Source organism: Mesocricetus auratus, unplaced genomic scaffold (genome assembly GCF_017639785.1).
Source record: "Mesocricetus auratus isolate SY011 unplaced genomic scaffold, BCM_Maur_2.0 Super-Scaffold_2245, whole genome shotgun sequence".
In the NCBI taxonomy this organism is placed as follows: Eukaryota; Metazoa; Chordata; class Mammalia; order Rodentia; family Cricetidae; genus Mesocricetus; species Mesocricetus auratus.
The window spans coordinates 41,006,131-41,031,144 of NW_024429180.1; the positions used below are offsets into that span (position 1 = coordinate 41,006,131).

The window sequence follows — 25,014 nt, forward strand, 5'->3', positions numbered from 1 at the left end:
ATAGATTAGTATTTATGGGTTAGTAATTAAGAGAGATCTAGCCAGTAAGAAGCCCTAGCCATTAGCCAATATTTTAATAATTAATATGTCTCTGTGTGCTTATTTGGGGCTAATCATCTGAGGGACCAAGCTAGAAAGAAACTCAAGCAACAGAGACATCCAAATGTTGATGATTACACATGCTTTGGAATGTAGACAATAGTGATGCCTATTATTAGTTAGATTGAAATCTGAGTTGATAATTCTACACTTCTCCTTCTTAAAACAACATAAAAGATGTCAAAGAACCTATATGTAACATAAAGGTAGTGTTAGAGACTGGAGTTAGGAAGGTACATGCTCAAGGACAGTAAATCCTGTTCACAAATATCAGAAAATGGAGACAAATGGTACATAGTATTCTCTCAGAGAGCTTATTCTGAGTAGTTCTCAACTTCAGCTTTGTATCTCTGGTCCATAGGAGTTTCCAAAAGTAAACATCTGTTTTAATTAATATGTGGTATTTCATGGAGAGATGAAAAACCTAGGGTTTTGAACAAGCTAGGCAAGGGTGCAGCCTCTAAAGATACAATTTTTCTTCTATTTTGGGGGGTCAAATTTATTCCCATAGTGCTTCTTAACACATTTTGTTCCTCTGTGGCATACCCTTGTCACAGTCTATGTAGTTTCCTGTGCTTTAAATTTACAGTGAAATGACTTCGAACAGGTGTAGATGGGAAAGCAGAGACTTTAGCAACAGTTGATTTACAAAATCAAATAACTCAAACGATATCTATCTAAATATTTCACTGTGTTCCTGACTTGCAATATGGTTTATCCCAATACCAGATAAATAAGAACAAAAAAAAAACATAAAAGTTAAATGTCTTTGGCAAATATCATGTAAACTCGTCATTATGAAGGCATTTTCATGATCATTTAAAGGAAAATGAATAATATAATTCAACGATATAAATAGATGGTCATATTGGACTGCATTGAGAGCAGATGTTTTAAGTTATGTAAAAATCTTACCCCATCTGGTCAACAGTAAAAATGTCTCAACAACAACCCACAGATGAAATGTTGCCAATAAAACAAGTGTAGCGAGCACTGAGTAGAGCTCAGTTCTGCCAGATTACTTCATAAAATGCTTAAAGGCTATTAATATGCATCTAATAATTTACAGCTTGCAGTGATTGTCATGACAAAAATTATTTTCAAATATTTTCAACATTCCAGTAGGCTAACTGCCTAATAAAATTCACCATGCTCCACATTTCAAAACTTTACTTTCTTCCAGACAACCTTGGACCTAGAAATGTACCCTGGAGTGAATAGACGTTCAGTTTCCCTGGAACATTTATCCCATATCTAGTGTGATCAGGACATGTACTCATCAGACAGAACAGAGTTTGAGACAAGAGAGACGCCCATTCTTGCCGATCTCTGTCTGATTTTGACAAGTAGCTGAATCTCTCGTGAACATTTGGCCTATGTCAGCTTGACTTGTAGCTGATTTTTATTGTGTGAACTCTTTCCAAACTTTGCAGTCACACAACAGTATTACCACAGATTTTTTTTTTCCAAAAGCAATTGAATTGAGTTTCTTCAAATACAAAGTATCTCCCTTATTTGGATCTAAAAGTTTTTAATCCTGTCACCTTTCTTCTTCCTTCTTTTGAACAGCAGTGTGGAAAGCTTGTACCATTTCAGTTCTTTATTGTACTGGAAGAAAGGCCAGCAAAGGTCTCTTGCACGACAAAAATATCTAAAAAGTTAAATTAATTATGCATTGGTATAAGCAGACTCTTGTTTAGAACAGTAAAGGTGTTTTTTTTTTGCATTTACAAGAGGTAACCCAGATGAATCAAAGAATATAGTATAAGGAGGAGAATTTAATTACAAGGATTAGTTACCTTGCTATTGTGTTGTAAAATATATTTTGTGAATTCAATTAAAGGGGTACGCACTCAAACAATAAAAAACACCCCATTCCTTAATGTTCTATTTACACTAGAAAATTGTTTAACAAACCCTTTCATAAATTAGAAGAGATGAGAAAATTAAAACAGGCCAAGAAAATGAATATGAAAATTTCAAATCATGTGTCTGTTAACAGTTTCCTAGGTTTTTTATTTTATTTTAGGGTTTTCAAGACAGGGTTTCTCTATAGCTTTGGAGCCTGTCCTGGAACTCATTCTGTAGACCAGGCTGGCCTTGAACTCACTGAGATCCACCTGTCTCTACCTTTCAAATCCTGGGAGTAAAAGCGTCTGCCATCACTACCTGGGCCAGTTTCCTAGTTTTACCCAATGAGTCCTAGAAGGCACTGCAAATGTTTTTCATAAAGAAATTATGTGGTCATTAGAACCAACTAAAGCAGATAAGAGTTGGTCTTTTGGAGATAGTTTAATTCAACAAATATTTGTGATATAAATTATGTTATATCAAAATATTATCATGTTATCTTTTATATCATGATAGAAATCACTCCGTATCTCATTCCTGCCATCCAACTGCTTGCCATTGCATTTAAGACTTCTTTTCTTGGATTGCCTGGCACCTACCTATAGGTTCAATTCCGATTCCTACCTTTCTCCTTACACACTATACCTATGATAAATATTGTCCACCCTTCAGAATATATTGATGTTACTCTCCAGGATGCTCTGTTGGACCAGCTCCATTATCACCTCTCATCCCCCTGTTCACCACTACAAGAAAACCTGTTGCTACACCCTATCTTAAGAAATGTTGTCTTCCCCAGAGACTCTGTTATCAACAAGCTAAATTGTTTTGCTTTGCAATGTTAAAGTTCATAGTCATTTGTTTCTATGTTCTCTGTATAGAACTATAATACACTAGAATATATATTACAACAGAACAGACATCATCCTGCCTCCTGTTTCTATTTCTCAAGCATCCGATAGAATGTTCTCAATAAATGTTTTGGACGTTCCCATTTCTACAAGGCAGCAATAACAGTCTTCTGCTGTTGCTGGGGACTTCCATTCTCAAAAGGAAGAGATACAGAAGCAGAATCCACATGCAGGAAGAACGGAAGATGCAGAAACCAGTAAATGGTAACAAAATGCCCTGAAAACAGAGTGGTAATGATTCATAGCAATAACAAAACTCACAGCTTTCACCTCCAAGAGAGTAAGAGTCTATTATGGATTCAAATATGAGTGACCATGGGCCAAGAACACAGATTCAGGTCACCAAAAATACAATGTCCCAGATGCAGAAACACCTTCATGCCCAAGTTTTTATACGAACACAAGCAAAGTCATAAATAAAGTACTTTTAAAAAATACTTTAGTGTTAACATCAGGTAGGGACTTACAGCACAGCAAGGGAATGTCAGCTATAGGCCTCACACGTTCTCTCAAGGCATTTGTAGCCATTGGATTGGTGGAAAATGGGGTGTGTTTAAAATGAAAAGGCCACAAAGAGGTGCACAATGAATGGCTACTAAGGAGACAAAAGATAACCCAAGACAATTTTTGTTTCCAGCCTATAACTCTTCAGTTCTCTATGATCAGTCAATCAGCCGTGTTGAATATTTAACTCAGTGGTAGCTATTTTCTAAGAATATGAGTTCATAGTATCAGTAATCTTCATAGTATGGTGGAAAAGATGAAGTGTGAATTGGGTCATAAAACACGATAAGCATACCCAGAGCTAAGGCTTGGAATCTGCAGAGTGATGGAGCATTTAGAGAGGTAAGGCCTGGGCTATGAGGCACATGAGAGCCAAGGCTTTGAAAATGGGTTAGGGGATGGGCACAGAGTAAAAAAATGCTTTCTGAGACGGTAGGACCAGCCTTTAAGGATCCTCAGGCAGTAGTCACCCCAGGACTAAAGGAGACATGAAGACCACCCAGGTCTGCATGCACTAAGACACCCGGAGCCCAGGAGAGCTAAGGGAAGTACAGGCCTTGCTGGCACAGGGAGCTCCGGTTCCTAGAGGAACCTCTTCTCTTCTGTTAGTCAGTGCTTGCTTCGGCATCTCTGGCTCTTGATTGAATATGTCCTCTAGAGACAGTGCTTCTATCAGCTGGGTCTCAAAATTGAAATCTAACAGTCCCTCTCTTTAAGTGCATTTCATTACAAGGAGCTGCCTTCTTCCTCTCCGATTCTCAAAGGCTCTGGGGAGGGATAAGAAAGAGAAGTGAGGACTTCAGCACCTGAGGTTGTGTTTTTTAAGTAATGTCTCTAAGCCCTCGTCCGGTTTTATCAACAAAAATCGGGCAATTCTTCACAGGGTGGAGATAAGGGCTTATGCCTGTGGCCGGTAAAGCGTCTCCAGTGGCCTCACCCTTCCAGGCTTTAGCACCAACCGCAGCTGTACTAAGCCAGGGCTGGACAAAAGGTGATAGGACGGAAGACTGTTGGACCGAGATAAGAATGACCGTAAAACGAGTCTTTCTGCCGCAGGCATGTGTATTAAAGGGAGTAGGAAACTCATCTGTTACTGTCTTAGAAAACTGGCTTGACGGTGATGTAATGGAAAGAGATTTTAGGTCATCAAACAAGAAAAATCTAGAGTGAGGCCTGTGATCCTCCCCAACTCCTGCTTGAGATCTGTCACCACGCTGACTCTTTAATGATCTGTAATTTGCAACACAGGGGGTTTGGATTACCTGTCTCTGCCCATTACACACAATGATCATTTCTGTTACTATATTTCTGAGCAGAACTAATGAAGCAAATGTTAAATAAAGAAAAGACACAAACCTCAATGCCAAGACTGATCCTAAATACCATTGTCTAAACCCATTAGTTTTAAAATCACAGACACACAGAGAGAACAGAGAAGGGGGATGGAGGAAGGGAGTGTGTGTGTGTGTGTGTGTGAGAGAGAGAGAGAGAGAGAGAGAGAGAGAGAGAGAGAGAGAGAGAGAGAGAGAGAGAGATTGAGATTTGAATTACTATATCTGGTTTTTGTGACTATACAACTTAAGCACTGCCATATTAAAATATGCTGACCAACCTAAAATTCTGGAGAAATGGACAGAGAAACCTCTTTAAAGATGATTTAATGACCTCAAGTTCAAGGACTTGCTTCTCTTTGAACTTTAAGCTACAGAGACATGGACTGCAAGTATGAAGACTTTTATCGCATCCATAACTCACATAGTGAGGAGTAGACACAGAAGAATGAATAATGTGAGAGAGAAAAAAAATCAAAGAACCAGAATTGTATTGTTTTTTTTCAAGAGTCTAAGTTATATCAACATTTCTGCAATATTTAGGAAAGTGAGAAAACATATTCATGTTTCCCAAATTATTAGTGTGAGCATATACCCCCTACTTAAAACCTTCCAGTGGCTGAACACAGCTGTTAGCACAAATCCAGTTGTCTCTCCATGGCTAACAAGTCCATGTAAATAAGACCTTCCACTCACTGTATACCACTCTCCCCTGCTCTTGTGAATCCTACACACCTGAGAATATTGTCAAAGCATTGAATAACATCTAAGGCCAACAAGATGTCTCAGTGGCAGAAGAAGCTTTTCACTAAGTCTGATGGCCTGAGTTTGATCCTCAGAACCCACATGGTGGAAGAAGATTGACTTCAGCAAGTCTTATGACCTACACATGTGCCATGGCACAAATACTTGTACACACAACAGATGGATAGATAGATAATCGATAAATGATAGACAGATAGATAGATAGATAGATACATACATACATACATAAATGGATAGATCAATATAGATAGACAGATAGACAGAGAGATGGATAGGTAAAATATTTTTTAGAGAAAAAAATACTACACCTAGTCTTTCTCATCTCCAGCTGTGCTGTCCCTTTGGTTTGGAGGTCTCTTCCCTTCCCAACTCTACATTTTTACAACTAGCTCTTTTCCCATGAAGTCTCAACAAAAATGATACTTCTTCCTCAAAAACATTTTGTGTTACCCAAATTTGGTCAAATGCTATGTCTACTCTGATTATTTATTTTCATGTTTTATTATCCCATCCTCATCCTGGCTTCCTCCATAAGCCTTAAATAGAACAGTTCTATGCATTTATTTCTCTCTCTCTCTGTCTCTCTCTCTCTCTCTCTCTCTCTCTCTCTCTCTTTCTCTCTCTGTGAGAAAGAGATTCTTACCTTAGAATATTCCAAGAAGACAGTGACCTTTTTTTTCTCCTTTTCTATCTTGCTCAACATTGTATCTCTAGCTATTAGCAGCACAATGCCATGACAATGTTGATTTTTAATGTTAAAGACTGACTTTAAAGGTAATTTCAAGACTACTATTTCCTCCCACATCCCATCTCTGAGGGAGCATTTTTAAAATTATCTTTGCAAGCATCCTCTGACCCATGTGTTTGCAGACTACTCTTGGAGCAGTGAGTTGCTGACATCTCTAGAAGGGTCAAATGAGCAGCTATGTGGTTGGTTGAGCCATTTAAGTACAACCCATTTGTAAGTCATTTTGGTGAGTGTAAATTGTACACTTAAAAGGAGCACTCCCTTTTGGAAATCTGGCTCATTAGCAACTTTGGGGGCTAATGGGGTGTGATCAGAGTATCAGGGACCTTCCCTGAGGCAGTGAAGATTTAGGCCCCTGTGAAGTAAGAAATCCCAAGTTGCTAGTATCAATCTCCCCATCCTAACCCCATTATATCCAGACACACGCAGAAAGAGATACATAGAAATAGATAGATGATAGATTAGATAGATAGATGCCAGCTACATTAAACAGATAGATATAGATTAGATAGTTACATAGATAGAGCCATGCACAGACACATAAATGCACACAAATATTCATATATACACAGATACACACATACAGAGAGAGAGAGAGAGAGAGAGAGAGAGAGAGAGAGAGAGAGAGACCATTTAGCTACAGAGGTACACTGCCTGAGAACGGCACCTTACCTGCTGGGCTCAGACAGCTACAGACCATTCTTTCAACTTATGGAACACTTTGTTGCTTATTTGGATAATAAAGAGCAACCTAAATACCAACCACATCAAGTACTCAGTGCCAGATGCATGCTGTCAGCTGTCAAAAAAGAAAAAAAGAAACACAATCATAAAAGCCTCATTATTATTAACAGGAGCCTCTCTCCCACACACACACATACACAGTCAGGCCTTATTTTCTACACGCTGGTAAGTTTGGTTGGGTTCATCTTCACTTCTTTGACAGTTGTTTCTCTTGTTTAAAGAGTTTCAGAAACATGGACTGTATGGAGATGATGAACAGGGTCCTTAGGAATTTAGCTGGAGAGGCAATGGCTCCTTCTGTCAGTTTTCATCAGAACCCTCAGCTGTTCTTTGGGCTCTGTGAGCTTTGCTTTGAGAAGAGCAGGAAGGGTCAGTGGGAATTCAAGTCTCATCAAGTCACCCCTAATCGTAAAGAAGACACACTTTAGATTTTGAACAGCTAACGAGTGTTTTGGCACTTCTCTCAGTTGCGTGTGAGGCAGGTTGTGTTTGTTGACGATGTAATAACCGCACAAAGGTACTTCAGGTGTCCAATTGAAACTTTACAGGATTGATGGGTTTTCAAGTATACTCAGTGCTCTCAGAAAAGTTTAACACGGCTAAAAACTAAAATAAAGTGTTAGTGTAATTACAGCCTTGAAATGGCATCCAACAGAGTTTCCAGCAATGTTAGTGCATCAACAGAGAAGCAAACTGACAGTCTAATTGGGGGACAGACATATTCCTTAAAAGTTCAAAGACTATAAAGGGAAGAGCTCATAAGTAAATACAGATCCCCTCCATTCTGCAACTTTACAGTGGTATTTAGTTGAATCTAAGAAAAATAAATCAAAGCTTATTAGTCTGTAATCCAACACTCACCACAGTCCTCTTACCCCCTTCTTTGTTTCCCATTCCCTTTGTTTCAACTTTTTATTCTGCCCCAAGTACTCAAACTGCCTGTCCTGTTAGTGGAAATTTACTGCCCTATGTGGTTTTCAAAAATCTGTCTATGGCCATACCACCCTGAATGTGCCCGCTCTCATCAAAAATATGAATGTGCATGCACACACACACACACACACACACACATGCATGCTCACATATGACTCAGTATATGTATGCATGCATGTATGTATGTAAGCCAGAAGACATCTATATGGAGTTGGTTCTCCCCATTATACATGGAGCCATCACAGCTCTCTGGTAACAATCATTTGAGCTCAGAGGAAGCATTTGTTTCTTGTTACCCTTATCTATATCTTAATTCCATCCTGATGTTTGTTATAATATGGCCTGACACCATTTCTCTACTGCAGAATATAAGGGATACAATGGCAGAGACTTTGCAAAATTTTGTTTCTGATACATTCAATCATGTCTAAGTATCTGTAGAATTTTGTTCCAAGACCTATGTGCACAACACAGTCTATAGATCTTCAAGTTCTTTACATAAGAGACCCCTGTTTTTGCTTTTAGCCTGTGCATGTTAATCATCCAATATACTTTAAATAGCCTGAAGATTACTTACAACATGTACACAGCACAATGTAAAATTGCATACAAACAGATGTTATGCCCCATTATCTATGGAACAACAAGAAAAAGTCTGCACACAGTCACTACAGATTTCACTGTTTTGAATGGTGTTTGAATTTTCAGGGAATTAAGCCTATGGATACACAGTGTTGGAGGCATGTAGAACCTGTGTCTATTACACTGTGTGTTTAATAGTCTGTAGTGCCAAAAACTGTGAATGCTGGAAGAGGGGGAGGAGAGCAGGAGAAGGAAAGGGAAGGAAGAGAAGGAATAAAGGATGGAAGAAGACATTGAAAAGAGGAGATAGAGGGGAAAGAAATAGATATAAGTGATAGGGGAAGAAGAAAAAGTGAAGAGAGGAGAATGAAAGGATAGAGAGGAGAGCAGAGAGGTGAAGAGCATGGGGAGGGAGGGAGAAAAAGGGGAGAGAGAGAGACAGAGAGAGAGAGAGGGAGAGAGAGACAGACAGAGACAGAGAGGAGGGGGGAGAAAAGGGAAATAAGGAAGAATTAGAGAAACAGAGGAGAAAGCACTGTTGAAAACTGTCAGCACAGATGATAAAACTACAGACGAGCCAGAAAATGCCCTCTATGCTTCTGAGAAGGCACTGTCTGTGGGAAGAAGGCAGTGTATGACAGCACATGCTGGCAGCAGAACTGTACAGAAGCCTCTAGACTAATGCCAACCTTCTGTTTAGAGCACAAGATTTGTTCAGTACAGTTTTACAAGGATACTTTACATTTTAAACTATACTTAAGGTACTTAAATGTGTGTACACTGCTTGGCAGTAAAATGTTGGAGTTGGACTTCCTGCTCCTATAGGCAGACTTTGACACTGACAAGTTCATCTATTCTGCGGTTGTGGTGGCTTGAATGAAAACATTCCTCCCTAGACCTTAGCATCTGAACACTTGGTTCCCAGTTAGTGGCCCCATTTGGAGGAGTTCTAGGAGACATGAGCTTTCTGGATGAAGCGTGTCACTGGGGCAGACTTTGAGGTTTCAGAGCTTCACACTCATCCCCATTCACATTCTCTGCTTTGTGCTTTCAGTTCAGTATGAGAGCCCTCTGTCTCCTGCTCCTGCTGCTATGCTTCTGCCCTGACATTATGGGCTCTAACTCTCTGGAGCCATAAGCCCAAATACACTCTTTCTCTTAGAACTTGCCTAGTCCATGGTGAACCATGTCCTGCATAACTCCAGTGATAGTTCTGACTAGGGCATGAAGGGAATCAGAAAAGCTGGAATATGGTGTACTGGGCTCTCTGATGGAGAAGTTGCAATACCCTAGAAGCTCAGTGTGTTTATTATACACAGTTGAATAGGGAGGCAGAATTATTGCCAACAGGTGAACAGGAGGCAGGGTTATTGTATATAGATAAACAAGAAGGCAGGTGTAGCTCATCTGTGTAGGGAGAAGTCTTCAAGAAGTAAACATCTGTAGGAAGAAAAGTATGGTGGACATTATCTGCACACATGGTTGACATCTTTTCTAAAGCTTTTCCATTCCTCTGGGCCTCACGTGGGAAAGAGGCTTTGCCATTTATCCATGGAGCTGAAGGTTTGGTCCTTGACTTGGCCATCTCATGTCAAGGACACACTCAGAACTCCACACACCCAGAGATTCCTCCACTCCTCACACTGATGGTTTATCAGATCCACAAAGAAAAAAAACGTAATCAATACGTGAACTTTCCCCTCATCACTCACAGCCCACTTCTTGTCTTGGAAATATAGTGAGAATATGCTACCAACTTCATGGACTGTCCTGAGAATTAAATGAGATAATATAGGTAAGTCACTTAGTAAAGTGTCTGGCAGACAATGGACATCCATTATTGGAGTCTGTTCCTACTAATTTTCTCGGATTTTATATCCCAAATTGCATTTGTTTGAATCATATCTTGAGCGTATTCTCTACATGAAAGGCAAAAGAAATGAAGCATTACTGCTTAAAATGCATATCCATAGTGCTGATATTTAAGTAGACATGACTCCATAACAGTGATCAACCCAATGGGCAAGCTCTGCTTCCCAACAACGCATGAGAGAATTTCCAGTGCCTTTGGACTCAGAGATGCAGAAGTGCACATAATGTAGTATCTTCGAAAGAAGAATCATTTAGGAGATATTGACCTCAGTCTAATTTGGAGAAATTGTGCTAATATGACAGTTGCATGATTATTAAGACTTTTTCTCAGTATCTATTCCATGTAAAATCATAAAATGAAAGATATATTCCAACATGGCTACTCTGTAAATAAGATATTTATATGTATGAAGGATCTAGACCATGTCTTACCTTAGGACCTTTGGAGATGTCAACTCATTAGATATTTAGAGGTATTAAGAGAGAGAAGTGTACGGGGTAGAGTTTAAAGCACATATAAACACATCTGAATCACGGCATACACTAGCTTCTGAAGGTAGCAGCTGTAGTGAAGCACCACAACAACAGCTTTAAAACACATGTTATATCATAGTTCTAGCGCCCTAAAATTCAAGATCATGGTTGTCTCCAGGGCTGGTTTCCAGTGAGAGCCATTTGGAAGGATTGTCCATCCCTCTCCCCAGGCTTCTGATGACTGCTCCTTAGCTTGAAGGCTCCTTAACTTTGCCTTCATATATGTGTCCCCCTTGTGGCATGTTCATATCTACCTTTCCTATTTTCATAAGGATAGCAAATATATTAGGTTAAGGACCAGCCCAATCTCACACAAACTTTAGCAACTGCTTGTGCAAAGACCCGGTTTCCAAAATCTTGCTGCTGTTCTCCAAATCAATGTAGCAACGGAACGTTGCTCATTTTCTTGCATTATCTGTAACAACCATGTCTTATTCAGATCTCAATTGGCTTTGAGTGGATGCACATAATAGAAAGCATGTTTCCAACCATATTTTAATGGTGTGCCCTTCCCCAAGCCAATGATGAAAATGAAAATAATAAAATAAATTAAGCTTCAAGAACTTCCCAAACCACTTCATCTCCTGTCGGATTAGAGAGCCCTCATCATTCTCAACACCCGCAAGCATTGCTGAATTTAACAATCTTGCCTCTACAATCTCAAATGAAAAACAGGTTGTTGGGTTTTTTAATATACAGTTTAGAATTAATAACCTATACTAGATTCTCTTACAGAGTAGGAGAGGATGAGACACAAAACCAAATGCTTATTTGTTCACTCTGCTGAAAATGTCTGATGTGAGAAGAAACTGGTTTCCACAGAAAATATTGGCTTTCCCATTAGCCATCTGCTGGAATTGAGGGAATAGTCTGTATGGCTTTCTCAGCTGGAACATTTGGAAAACAAGAACATTGTTGTGAAAGCTCACATCCATGGCCATAATGTTTGTGAAAATGTTGTTGACTTACCAGATGTCCTAGAAATTCCTGGGGCAGACGTGCTTCTAGCTTTTCATAGCTGCTCTGTCCTGTTGTAGACTGGTGTTTGGGATTGGTGATTGTCTATGTCTTGTGCTTGACTGTGGCATTTCTCATCGATCATTCACTCTGTAGCGTATAGCAAGATGCAAAGAGATACCATGGAACTGCTCTGTAATAGCAAGCTGTATACTGGTCCCAGGTACGCAAAATATGTGTTACTTCCCATTTCTTCAAAAATAATTCATTCTATTCAACCCCAGGTGTATGCACCCATCTGTATGTGAAATGCCATATCACAACCTTCCTTGTTCTTGTCTCCATCAGGGCTGGGTGGAAGCAACAAAGTCTCACCTCTGAGTGCTCTGTTCACTCATCACACCTGAGGAGTTTGTTTGAAATGGGAATAACCTCTGTTTTCAGGCCGGATCTTCTCTTTTGAAATGAGATTAATGGAGTCGTGAATAAACTGAAGCAGACTCTAACTTTGGAATGCAAATAGAGTAGAGTGCTTCTCTCACAGGTTCTATCCTCTAGCTTGCTTTTCTTCCTGCTTTCATGTAAATCAGCAGAATCTGCACAGCATGAAAACTTGACTCTAACTGGAAAACCGTCCTATGACCCCAGAGATTCCGGGAGGCAGACCCTACACATTCTTGTTAAACTGTATTTCAAGACTCACTTCCTGTCCTTTACCCTGTCAGGAGGATATGATGTACACAGGTTTATTTCCGCAAACCTTTTTTTGGGGGGAGGGGAGCTGCTCTTTTTAAAAACAAATTAGAAACAATCTTGTTTTACATATCAATCCCAGTTCCCTCTTCCTCCCATCCTCCCATGCTCCCTACCAACTCCCCCATCCCATTCCTCTTCTGTATAAAGAAAGGGTGAGGCCTTCCATGGGAGATCTTCAAAGTCTGTCCCATCATCTAGACCCTCCCCAGGCTGAGAGAGTATCCTCTGGGGAGTGGGCTCCCAATGTCCATTTGTACACTAGGGGTAAATACTGTTCCACTGTCAGAGGCCCCACAGACTGGCCAGGTCTTTTTTAAAGGATTTCATGTATTTGAGGCCCCATTCTGCCACCACTCCCTGTGGTGTCAGAGCAAAGGTGTGGCCAGATTGTTGCTTTGTCACATGATCTGGGTTCTGTGATTGTCTTATGTGACTGACAAGGATGCTCCAACATTCCTTTGGTTTCTTGAGTCTTGTTGCTTAGATACATAGAAAAGCCAATGACCTCTCTACAGGATGTCTTCAGAGACCCACAGCCTTTCTCTCACTTGGCTTTTCCAAAGCAGAGTCTCTACCTAGAAAATGATTTAATTCCCTTTCCTTCAGGTCTAACAAGCCACTCTTAGTTTACAACCACTGATATTCAGTCTTCTAGCCAACAAAGCCTAGGCCTCTGTCTCCTGGGCCCTCTGAGTTTTATGCCCCCCCCCATTAATTTATTTTCCTTTCCTTCCATTTTATTTAAAGGAACCACATTTGAGCGACTTAAACTTGCATTTGGGTTTGTTTGCTTGTTTTGTCCATCCTAACCCAAAAAGCAAAATTACAAAGCAAATTTTCTATTTCAAAGAAGTAATGAAAATGAGGAAGGAAAAAGAGAAAATAAGAGATTTAAAACTAAGCCACCACCTAACTAATCATAACAGAGAAGTCAACAGAAGAGAGTGCCCACATCTTTGATTGCTAACTATATCAGAAAGTTTATGATGTCCAAAGGAATGTACTCCAACTACCTTTTCGAAAAACATATCCAAATGACACTCCAGGTTCATAGTAGTCACTGTACCATTCTAATAAAGAGTTGTCAAGAGTCAATCTATGATTAAATAAATGAACAGATCCAAATTATTGCCAGGATAAACATCAAACACTGTATCATTGTCCTTTGATGCTAGCCAATCACCCTGGGGAAATTTCACAACTCTATATTATGTATGTCCAGCCCTGCCCTGTGCATATGGGATCATAATCTCTACTAGTAAGCACCACACTAGTGTGTGTTTGTAAGCTCCTTAACTGCTCACACACTGGAAGTTCATTGCTCGACTTACCTTTCCTATTTACGTTATGATTCCTACCGTGGCCATGGCCTTCAGCAAAACAGAAGTGGTTTGAAATTCTTCCCCTGATCTTTGTTAACCATCCTTTTTACCATACCCCACAGAATCTCTGCTTCAGAACCATTCTAGACTGCCTACAAAATGTTCTGCTCCAACTTGGTTCAGTGTTGAAGAGAACATATTGTGCTCACATGAAATTTTATCCAAATCATTTTCCTCTCCAACTGAGCAGTGTTTAACCTTTGTCCTAATTTCCACAGAGAATGACCCCATAGACTTTGAAGCCTACCTTAACCACTTGATTGATACGCGTCAAACAACACGTTTAGGAGCTGGCATTCCATCCTAGAGTGACATTTAAAAAGCTCTCAAGTATAATTACTGTGGATAACCATTGATCACTCCTGGGATGCTCCTGGGACAGTGGACATTGGGGTATGCCATCCATCTCAAATCTCGTGGTAATATTATGGCTGACTGCCTTCCCCTCTTTATCACCGGCTGATGGGGCTGATGGAGATCGGCTGCAGCACTTTCAATACATCTCCCATTCTCTCACCTGCTCTGCTTGACTACTGAACTGAGCCATGTTGTGACAGTCTGCCTGCTCTTCCCTGTTCAGATTAATGAATACAGCTTTAGCTGTTAATTCAAAACTAGTCAAGCTTATATCCAACAATTAGAGACCAATTTTCATATTCAGCATGAATGTATCAGAGGAAGGGTGTGGGGAGAGGAATGCAATTTGGTGTGATCTGTTAACTCCAGGGGGAACACAAAGAAGGAAGAGTCAGGGAGCCTGAAGATAGCACCTGAAACTCTCATTGGGTCTAGCTGCAATGAAATGTTTCAAGCCTCAACATCTTTCCAAGCTACAAGAAAGTGTCCCTGGGGGGTTGAGCTTTCTGCCCTGTAGCTAGACTGCAATCCATCAAAAATAACAAGCACATGGCAGGCCCCTGTGCTCTTCTGCCTTCTAGGAGGGTCAGTAGCTAAGCCAGCATTTGAAGAGGCTCCAGAGTCGGAACCCAATGTTCCTCCTTCTCCTTTCTTCCATCCGCAATAAGAAATGAAATGTTTACTTGTACACAGAATTATAGAACTGACCTCATGTGCCCCAGATCAAGATCATCCAGGGCAATGGAAATTTTGTGCTTCATTCTCAGCCCTGTCATGCCCTCTCTGACTTTAAAGTGAAAGCTACAAATGCCTTGTCTCAAATGGAAAAGCTATACAAGGACCTCCAGATGCCAAGTACTGTCTAAATGAACTCTTACCAGAATTTATATTTACAGACAAGGGAAAGAAGCTGCCCAGGGGATTTCTTCCCCTGGCTACTGGTGACAAAGGGAAATTAGTGCCCATCCCAGGTAGGCAGTACCCATGCCCCAGAATTAAAATTTCCTCCATAGTCATTTGGCTGGTCTTATTTTTAAACCATGGAGTCCATGGGCAGAGAACAACACACATCAGTCGGCACAAATGTTGGCAGTATTTAATGAAGATTGACCTTGAATTTTCTTTTGTGCTTGCCCTAGTACTTACGAATTGTCTTTAGCTCAGCTGTGCAAAGAAAGAAATGGAAGTATCCTCCAAGTGTGCAAATGAGGGACTTGAGGAGATGACAGTGGTGGTGGTGGTGGTGAGTCTTTGTTGAATATCTCCACACAGGAGATTAAGAAAAACATGAGGGGGCTCAGAGCTATAGCACATGAAGTGGCCATTTCTCTTGTTCTCTCATCTCAGGCTCCCGAAGCGTGTGTGTAATATGTTACTTTTCTCATTGCCCTTGTGAAACAGCCAACAGAAAGCAGATAAGAGGGGAAGGATTTATTTCTGTTTACAGATTGAGAGAGGACAGTGCATCATGGCTGGAAAGGCCTGGTGGGGGCTGTGTGTGCATCTAGATAAACCAAAGGCAGAGGTGAGTATGCCATACACATGCTTCAGGCTTTGCCCTTCCTGGCACCTTCTACTCAGTTTGGGCTCAAGACCCTGGGGATGGTGTCACTCACATTTAGGTGGAACTTTTCTCCTCAGTTCCTGAAAGACTAACCAGAAATGTATCTCAGTCAAGTTGATGATAAAGATTAACCATCACCCTCTCCAGTGTTTTTAAAAGATGTCTGTTGTTGTTCTAACATGCAGAGTTGATGCTAGGAATGAATGAAGTAAATGTAAATCATGCAGTATAGTTTGCAGTACACTGAATTGAATAATGATACAGTAGAAAATACATCAATACTGGTTCCTGTCTTCCTGGAAGTTTATATCTAACTGGGGCCATATATTTTGAAAACATGAATAAATAAATGGATGTTTACTGAGTAAATGCTATGTGACAGAAGGTGGAAATAGAGTTTACATTCATAAAAAATAATGAGGAATGATTACTGGCCCAATAATGTGGGCCTATATTCCTCGCTGCTTAGGATGGTTAGGCAGAAAGATCACAAGTTCAATGCCAACCAGAACTAAAATGTGAGTTCAAGGCTAGCCTAGATAATTTAATGATCCCCTCGCTGTCTTAAAAAGAAAAAGAAAAAGAGAGTTTTGGGCTATAGATCAGCAGCAGAGCACTTGGCTAGTTAGAATGTCACCAGAGTTCATTCCCAATACTAGGAGACTGGAAGAAAAAGAAAAGAAATAGGAACAAAGGGCTATTGTGGCTCATGTAGTCTAAGAAAGCCACTCTGGGGAGATAATGTTAATCTGGGATCAGAGAAGGCTGCAGAAGGCTTTCCATGCACAGTGGATACGAATCACAAGTCCTATGAGACGGAAATAGAGATGACCGCTGGAACAAGAGTAAGACCTAGGTGAGCTGAGACCAGATCATTCTGATCATACTCCAAATTCATGCCATTCAAATCTGGTCCAGACATGTTCTAGAAACTTGGTATATGAGCAGAACCTCAGATGTCATCCCAGTCCACCAAATGAGAGCTCACTCTTTGACAAGATCACTGTAACCCTTTGCATCTCTGAGATTAAGAGGCCACTGAAAAGTATAAGCAGGATGGTGTGCCTCCCTTTTTGTTTTTAAAGGATTCTTTTAGATATCATAACAAAGGACTTTATTGATATGACCTGTGAAGCTTCTGGATAGCTTTCTGTTCTGTCTTTCAAGACAATCTTGCTGCGATCTAGTCATTTTCCTCCTGGAGTTAGTTCCAGACCATGGTCCCCACATTGCTGTCTTCTGAGTATGCTTTCCCTGTGCCACTGCCTGCTTGCTTTTAACTTTCAAGTGTCACATCTTCTATGTTTTCTAGGGCAAAGGGCTTCCAAATACTTCAGGAAGTTGCTACCAGGAAGCCACATTCTCTTCCTTTCTGATGCCTTCCTCTGTGTTATAGATATATCCTGCATTTAATATTGAACCACATACTTTCAGCTGCCTCTTCCATACACAGCCTCTGCCAGGGAAGTGGCTTCTTGTTACAGTTATCTGTTCCTACTGCACATTTCTTTTGTGTCCCAGGAACAGCAGCGAGCAAAAAAAAAAAAATCAGCAGTTCGAGTTATGATAATATTCCAAAGATGAGAAAGGAGTTCGTATGTAAATGCCAGCCATCTTTGTATGAAAAATAAAACTTTTTAATCGATTGTTGGGGGAGCTGTTAATGAGCTAACCACTTTTAATTCAACATTTGACAGTAATTGCAACAGAATTACACTTAACAAGACAGGAACCTCTATGGGTTTTTAGCAGGCAAATGAGGTAACAGAGCAGCTCCTGTTAAGGAACAGAGATAATCAAAGGAGCCTCATACCTATTGCTGAATGTGAGCGACAAGACTATCAACAGTAACCCCTGGAGACTGATGACACTTCTTGTACGGAATAGGAAATAAAATAAGATTTTCATTCCAAAATGCTGTGCATGGTGGAGCTCGGAGGTTACTGGGGATGGCTGGAGATCTTGCTCAGCTAAAGCTGTCAAGGAGCCTGGGAGGCCCGGCAGGGAGAAGACATTTCTTAATGGGTCCTAATAGAAGTTAAGAGGTAACTTTTGCAGCGATGTCACGAGTAGCTGCAATCCATCTCCATTATGTGGGGAGAGGGAGGAATGCCTTTCGTCATTCTGTGGGGCTCTGCAGAGGAAAAGCAGCACGCTGCTGCTCAGCATCCTCTCAGAATGGCACCATGGAAGTTAGTCTGTATATTAGCAGGGTTCAATCTGCCCTACAAAATGAGGGCAGAATTAGAAAGGAGGTGTTTGTATGTGAGATGGAGGAGGGTCAGTGGGAGCATGGTAAGGATTTAATCAGGTCATACTGTATTTAATCCCTAGGCTACCCTGGGGATCTGAGGGAAGCAGCTGGGAGTCCCACAGAGGCAAGGCTCCAAAATTGTCTTCATTATGCATGTTCTTGAAACCCTCTGAAGAAGCTCACCTTTCTCACCTCAAACGGCTATGTCATCACCTTTATTTCTGCTCAAACTCCTGCTTTAATGGATTTTCTGAGCTTCCAACTCTGAAACCACAGAAAAGGACAACCTCAGCAGAGGACTGCTGGTGTCATGTAGATCAAATGTCACCAGTCCTGGGGGACAAATTCACTACAGAAAGATGGTCACATTTGGGTGGTTGAAAGCCAAACAAATGGATTCTGTGTATCAGTGGTCTCTAAAACCAGCTCCAGGAAAAGAGATTCTTATTTTCTCTTAGCAAAATTTCATCCTTGTTATAAAACAAACAGAAGAAGTCAAAAATGGCATTTTTAATACAATGGGGGAGGAGAGGATGGGAGAAAAATAGCTTTAAAAAACACTGTCATAGTTATATAAGGAAAAAGAACCTTTGGATACAAAGTTCATATCTGACAGGTAATGTGACAATAAAAGGGGAAAAACATGAATTAAAATGCAATGAAAAGTTCATATTCGCCATGCACAAAGAAACAAGAGAATGTCCATAAATTGATCAGCCCTCTCTCTCTGGCTCGAGTAAGGGTTTCAAATGCTGGACAAATGCATCATGTATTGGTTTGCAGATGTAAATTGAGCCATGGTGGTGAGGTGAACTTGAATCTCTTCTTAAAAGACTATAAAAGAAATGTGATGTACATACATAGCAGACATGGTTTTGAGCCACAAAAATAATGAAGTTGTATCACTTTCAGGAACATGGGTGCAACTAGAGGTAATCATATTAAGATAATTGGGCCAGTTCCAGACAAATATAGTATGTTTCTCTCATCAGCAGCTCCTAGATTTTATACAGTTACATGAAATTATGTTTGTATATATGGCATAAATTTGAAATGAAGGCGTCTAGAAGACAGAAGAATGGAGGAAAGAAAACTGGATGTAAAATACCTAACAAAAAATATAAACCTGTAAGAAAACAAATGCCCATTCCTGATAATGAACTTGATGTCTATAACCATCCTGGAGCCTTCATCCAGTGACTGATGGAAGCAGAGGCAAACACCCACAGTTAAACACTGAACTGAACCCAAGAAACCCAGTGACAGAGAGGAGTGATGAGCAAATTGGCAAAGAATGGGCTGGCAAAACCAGCAGAGACAGCTGATCTGAGCAGGGGAGAGCTCTTGGACCCCAGACCGACATCTGGGAGCCAGCATGGGACTGATCCAGACCCCCCAAATGTGAGAGTCAGTGAGGAGACCTGGGCAACCTATGGGGTCCTGAGCAGTAGATCAGTGTTTATCCTTGGCATACAAACAGACTTCGTGTGTCCAAAACACAAAGAGGGATGCTCTCTCAGCCTGGACTCTTAAGGGAGTGTCTGTACCCTGCCCTTAGTGAAATGACAGACTCTAGATATCCCCTATGTGGAAGGAAGTGGCAATAGGGTGGGAGGCTGGGGGGAGGATGGTGGGGGGTGCAGGAGGAGGGGAGGGAGAGGGAATTGGGATTGACACGTGAAACAAGCTATTTAAAATTAAAACAATAAAAGAAAACATTTAAAAATAATAATAAAGTTAAAGTTAAAAATCAGTGTAGCCTCTAATCTTATTTTAAAATAGCTGTACAGATGCATTCATTATATACTATGCTTTTACATATAGCAGGAAGTTGAAAGTGCTTTTAAGTATAATTCAAAACTGTGACAGACAGCTAAGGGTTCTGTACACATCATGTGAAGAAAATCTGCCCTAATACCAAATTTACTCAACAGGTCAACTGAAAGATAGTGTCAGGATGAGGGACATTGAAGAAGACCATTAGCAGGTCCCCAGTCACAAAACATCTGGTCATTCCTTAATATCTGATCAATGAAACATAGTAGAGAGACCACTGAGCATGGCATAGTAAGATAAAAGTTTTCAAAGTGCTGAACCAGAATCAGATTATGTTGAAAAATGTAATTCCCCAAGATGACTGCTCCAAAAACACACAAGAGCAATTCAGGAAGTTATTTCCTCTGATCCACACTGTAACCCCTAGGTCAAAATCACTGGGCAGAAACGTTATATCTCCCACAGCTCTAGTCTCTGCTAACTCTTTCAAGTTGAGTCAGAATATTGAACAAGTGTTAAGTATGAGACTCCCTAATTTAATGCCAAATAGCTCAGAGGCCTCCACATTATTAAGAATTAGTGTAATGAACAAGAAAACCTCTAGTAAGCCTAAGTTGTCTCTGACTTGATGTTAGGAAGACAGAGTATATCTCCACCACTCTTCCATCAGACTCTTACACAGGAACCTAACACTTAGAGGGTAATCCTCAAAAAGCTAATGAATGATGGAATAGTAGAGTCTCCACCTAGCAACCTCTCATTCACATAAAACACAAGGTGAAGAGATGCCACAACATCCAAATATGTGAGTGGGAAGTCCTTCATATCCAAACTGTATGTATCAGAACCTCCAAACTCAGGAAGTTGGTCAAATCAACACTGATCTTTGAGACCTACCTGATCACACAACATTGTACCTCCCCTTTTGCTTATGACAATAATGGGCTCTCAGAAAGTGTATAGTACATGGCATTCACTGAACTAACCAAAGCACCTACTTTACACTCATGATGATGATTCAGACTCTTAGTTCCAAGGACACATTATATAGCGGGTACCTTCTATCTTTTAAAAAGAAAGTCAACAAGGAAATAGACACTAAAAAGACCTATGGACTACAAGTCAAGTAAATGTCCCATTAATTCACATAGTTCACAGATAAAGAAAAAGCTGTTACAATATTTTGATTGCTTTAACTTTACTTTTATAATCCTTTATTAAAACGATAGAAACGAAGGGAAATGAAACTGTATAGAGTTTCTATGTAATAACCAGCATGTTATGCCCATTTATATAAATTTTCCAGTCAGCCAAAGTGAGAGCTAGAATCAGATCTTAGAATTCCTGGAAATCTGCTGACCCACATCTGTGGCTCCTCTCTCCATGTGACAGAGATCTGACCAACACAATGTAATCAAAGATGTGGTGGCCAATATCTGTATTATCACCTCCAAGGTGAAGCTTCCTGTCCTTTCTTTCTTCTATTTTCTCTTCCCACCAAATGGTGTCTACTTGGCAATGACCCACTTTTAATAAGTACATATAGACAGTCCTCTAAAGAACTCAAAGAACCTGGGTCCCTGCATATCTGCTGGAGCAATGTCATCTCTACCATCCTGAACTGTTTGCTTTTGGATTGTTACCTGAGAAAGAACAAATCTGCCATGACCAAGATCCATTATTTGTTCATACTGTTTCAGTAACTTCTGCATACATATTACACTTTCTATGCCAAGGTCCTATGATTCCATTTATGTTCAATATGTCGAACATCTAATATTTCATCTGTAAACAGTATTATCCAAAGATGGTTCCATGGATTGAAGCAAGTATTGTTTTCTGTTAGCCTGTTCAGTTAATAACCACCCATAGAGATTGGTCCCAGATAATATGGTTCAAGGGGCAGTATTTAAAAATGGGTGCAACTAAGAAGCTAAAATATTATGATATGTAGTATTTCTTGACCTGGATGTATCATTTAAAGATGCATTTGATGTTGATATTGTAAACACATTCTCAGTGACAGAAATAATATTAAGGAGACTCTTTTGGGGTATGTGCATAGCATTAATTAGCAAACTCTGAACTCATTGTGCATATAGATTCCAAAGTTCAAGCAGTGGCAATTTGCCCATGTAAACCTTATACAGCTTTTATTGTTTTGTCAAATCTGCTACTTAAATACATAAATTAAGCACCATGCACCATGCGAAGCACCTACTTAAAAATATGGCAGGATTCCTTGGGAGAAGTGAAAATTAAAATGTCAAGGAGGAAAAAAAACTTTGCCTTCTCACCCTCAGAGTTATATCATGGGATAAAAGCCAGATTTAAAAATGTGTTAGTTGCCAGGCCAAGTGTGGCCACCTCTTCTGGCCCTTCCTAACTCCAACAAACCATACAGACGCACACACACACACACACACACACACACACACACACACACTCATGCTCTTCCCTGAGGAAGAGCACTTCTCCCAATCTCAGCATTTTCCAATTGCCCCTACTTCTTGTCTAGGGTTGAGGCCTTATTAAACAATTGACCTTCTTGTTTCATGGAACTTAAAAATTAAGATCATTATCATGTTTTCTGAAGTCTGAACAATTCATCCTAAGGTGAATTAAACAAGTTCTTTGTAATGCTGTCAAGTTACCAAATAGGCAAATCATGCAAAGTCCCACTTGTCGTCTATCTATCCTCACTTAATTTTATTATTAGAGTAAGTGACACCACTTCATCATCAGCCACCAAATAGAAAAGAGATCTTTATTTCCCTATCATTTGCTAGTCAGGAAAATGATCAAAATAGAACTTATGTCAAAATTTTTCATGTGATGTTTTCCTATGTGAGAAAAAAGGAACATGTCTCTTCACTTCCTAGTCCACCTTCCCTTACCACAGCCTAGTTTTAATTTTGAAAACTCAAAGTAAATCTTGAGTAAATAATTCCCATTCATTCCAAGTTCCAGAGAATGTAAAGAAGAGTGTTTCAGCATCTTATTCTATTATTGCTATGGCTGTCTGCATTAGCCCAGCCATCTGAAAGATAGCCGCATCTCTGGGTCTTGTGTCGAGTGTTTACTTTTTATCATTTCAACCTGTTTCTCTCTGATAGCACTCCTGTCAAATTTATGAATAAGTCTGGAAATTTTCAAGATAAGCTGAAATCACTCCTATTTGTTGGCTTCTGACTCAAATTTCCTCCACCTCATTGGGGAGGAAGCTTCTGATTTTAAACTCTAACTGCTGGATATGACTTTGCCCCAACTCTGGCTGTAAATCACACTTGGTTTCACAGATTTGATAAATTCTCTGAGCTTATAACATCCCTTCCAGAACTAGCTAAGAGTTACTCTCTGGGGAATGAAGCCAGTCAGTAGCCCTTCTAGCCACATAAATATGATCCTATTAGGTGGAAGTCAGTGGGCCTGTCTGACACTAGGAGTTTGCTCCAACACTTCTATGTAGTGACATGATCAAAGTGATAAAAAGAACTTTCTCACAAGAATGAAAGAAAAACAACTGAGGGGTCTGTTTTAATTTTTATCCTTTGCCCTCCAATTCTGTTTAGATTCTACGGCAACAAAGCTTTCTTGCCAATAACTTACCCATTTTTATACGCATGAACACACACTGATCCACTATTATAGTGCATCTCTCACACCTCGGATCCCATATCACACCATAAGCTGCTGTTTGAAAAAGTCAATGCACACAAGTAGGTTTTCTCAAGTGCGGTAGAGTGGCTGAAATGATAAAGATGAAAGAGTTAGTTCACACAACCCATGCCCTTCTCATTTGAAAACATGACCTTTGATGATGCTAGCGAAGAACAGAGTTAATGATAGGGAATTATGCTGTAATGCTGCTATATATTTGCATAAATAAAAGGATGTATTTGATCAAACTGACCAGGCTTTGCTATCACAAGATCTGCATTGCTCTGTGAGCTCTCATTAGACTCTATCAAAGACCATCTGCTAACAAGGAAATGCATGGGTTGAATGTTCACTCCTCATTTAATTCACCTGTTGTAGACACACATCATATTAGACTAACGTTTGCATTGGCCAGTACTAACACAAAGGTTGTATGCACAGTGTTGGAGCAGACTGAGAAAGCACAGGTAAGTCATTCAAACATCTAAAAACCAAAGTGAATGTGGTATTGTAGTGAGATATCCTCCTCACCAGTACCTATAGTGCTAACCATGCCTGTTTGGGCATGGACACAGATGAGGATGTGACAGGGAGTGAGTTTAGGTCTGAAGTCCAGGCAGGTGGCTCTCTCTTACATCTTATCAGGTCACAGGGGACAGCCTGTGCAGATCTTTAGAGCGGGAACCTACAGCGGCCATCTGCTTCTTGTGTGAGTGACTTTTTTCCCCGAAATAAATTATATTTAACCTATTTTTGAGCCTAGTCCCATAAATCATTATCCGTGCCCCCGTATGGTACGTTTTGTTTTGTTTGTCTTATGTGGTTGGACAGTAGAGCAGTTTATTGCCACAGGAGAGTGTATTCCATTCGACTCATGGGTTTTGGTTGTTTTTTTTTTTACCTAATTATTATCTTTAGTAAAATGTTTTTCTAAATAGGGGAAATCCCAAAAGAGCTTTAACAATTCTGAAACAGTCTGTGTGAATAGGATTTCTCGACACTACACAAATAATGGTTGAGAGATATGAAATGTTTCTTTATACTCAGGAGTTAAGAGCACATCCCCTTTGACTTGTTGGGGTCCAAAGCAAGGATTATTGCTTAGAATGCCTAAGTTATTGGTCCCCTTGTTCAGACATTTGGGGAAAGTTGAATATGTGATTAAGACAGATTTTTCTTTGAAGCTTTGAAAGGGTTTTCCTGACAAGAAGTACTCACTTTCAAATTTCTCTCTCAACATGGTCTTGACAAATTAATGGATGAAACAAAGATTAAAATATCTTAAATTAGCACTAAATTCTGTGAATTGTTTTCAGTATGTAATTAGAATAAAAACCAAAATTGGGAACCTGCCAGTTCCCAGAGCTTTTCAGGTCTCTACAAAGTTGGGAGCTCACTGTCTCTTCATTGTTTTATTAGGGACAAGCTCAGTGG

General features: G+C 40.0%; 1 long non-coding RNA gene across 1 annotated transcript; it reads right to left on the reverse strand.

Annotated features, from left to right (window-relative positions):
* Positions 1 to 6,887: 6,887 nt before the first annotated feature.
* LOC121138747 lies at positions 6,888 to 23,661 on the reverse strand. The gene is made up of 3 exons (XR_005875608.1): positions 23,530 to 23,661; positions 11,844 to 11,981; positions 6,888 to 7,008 (listed from the first exon to the last, which is right to left on the reverse strand). It is a non-coding gene; the product is annotated as an uncharacterized LOC121138747 (long non-coding RNA).
* Positions 23,662 to 25,014: the final 1,353 nt, after the last annotated feature.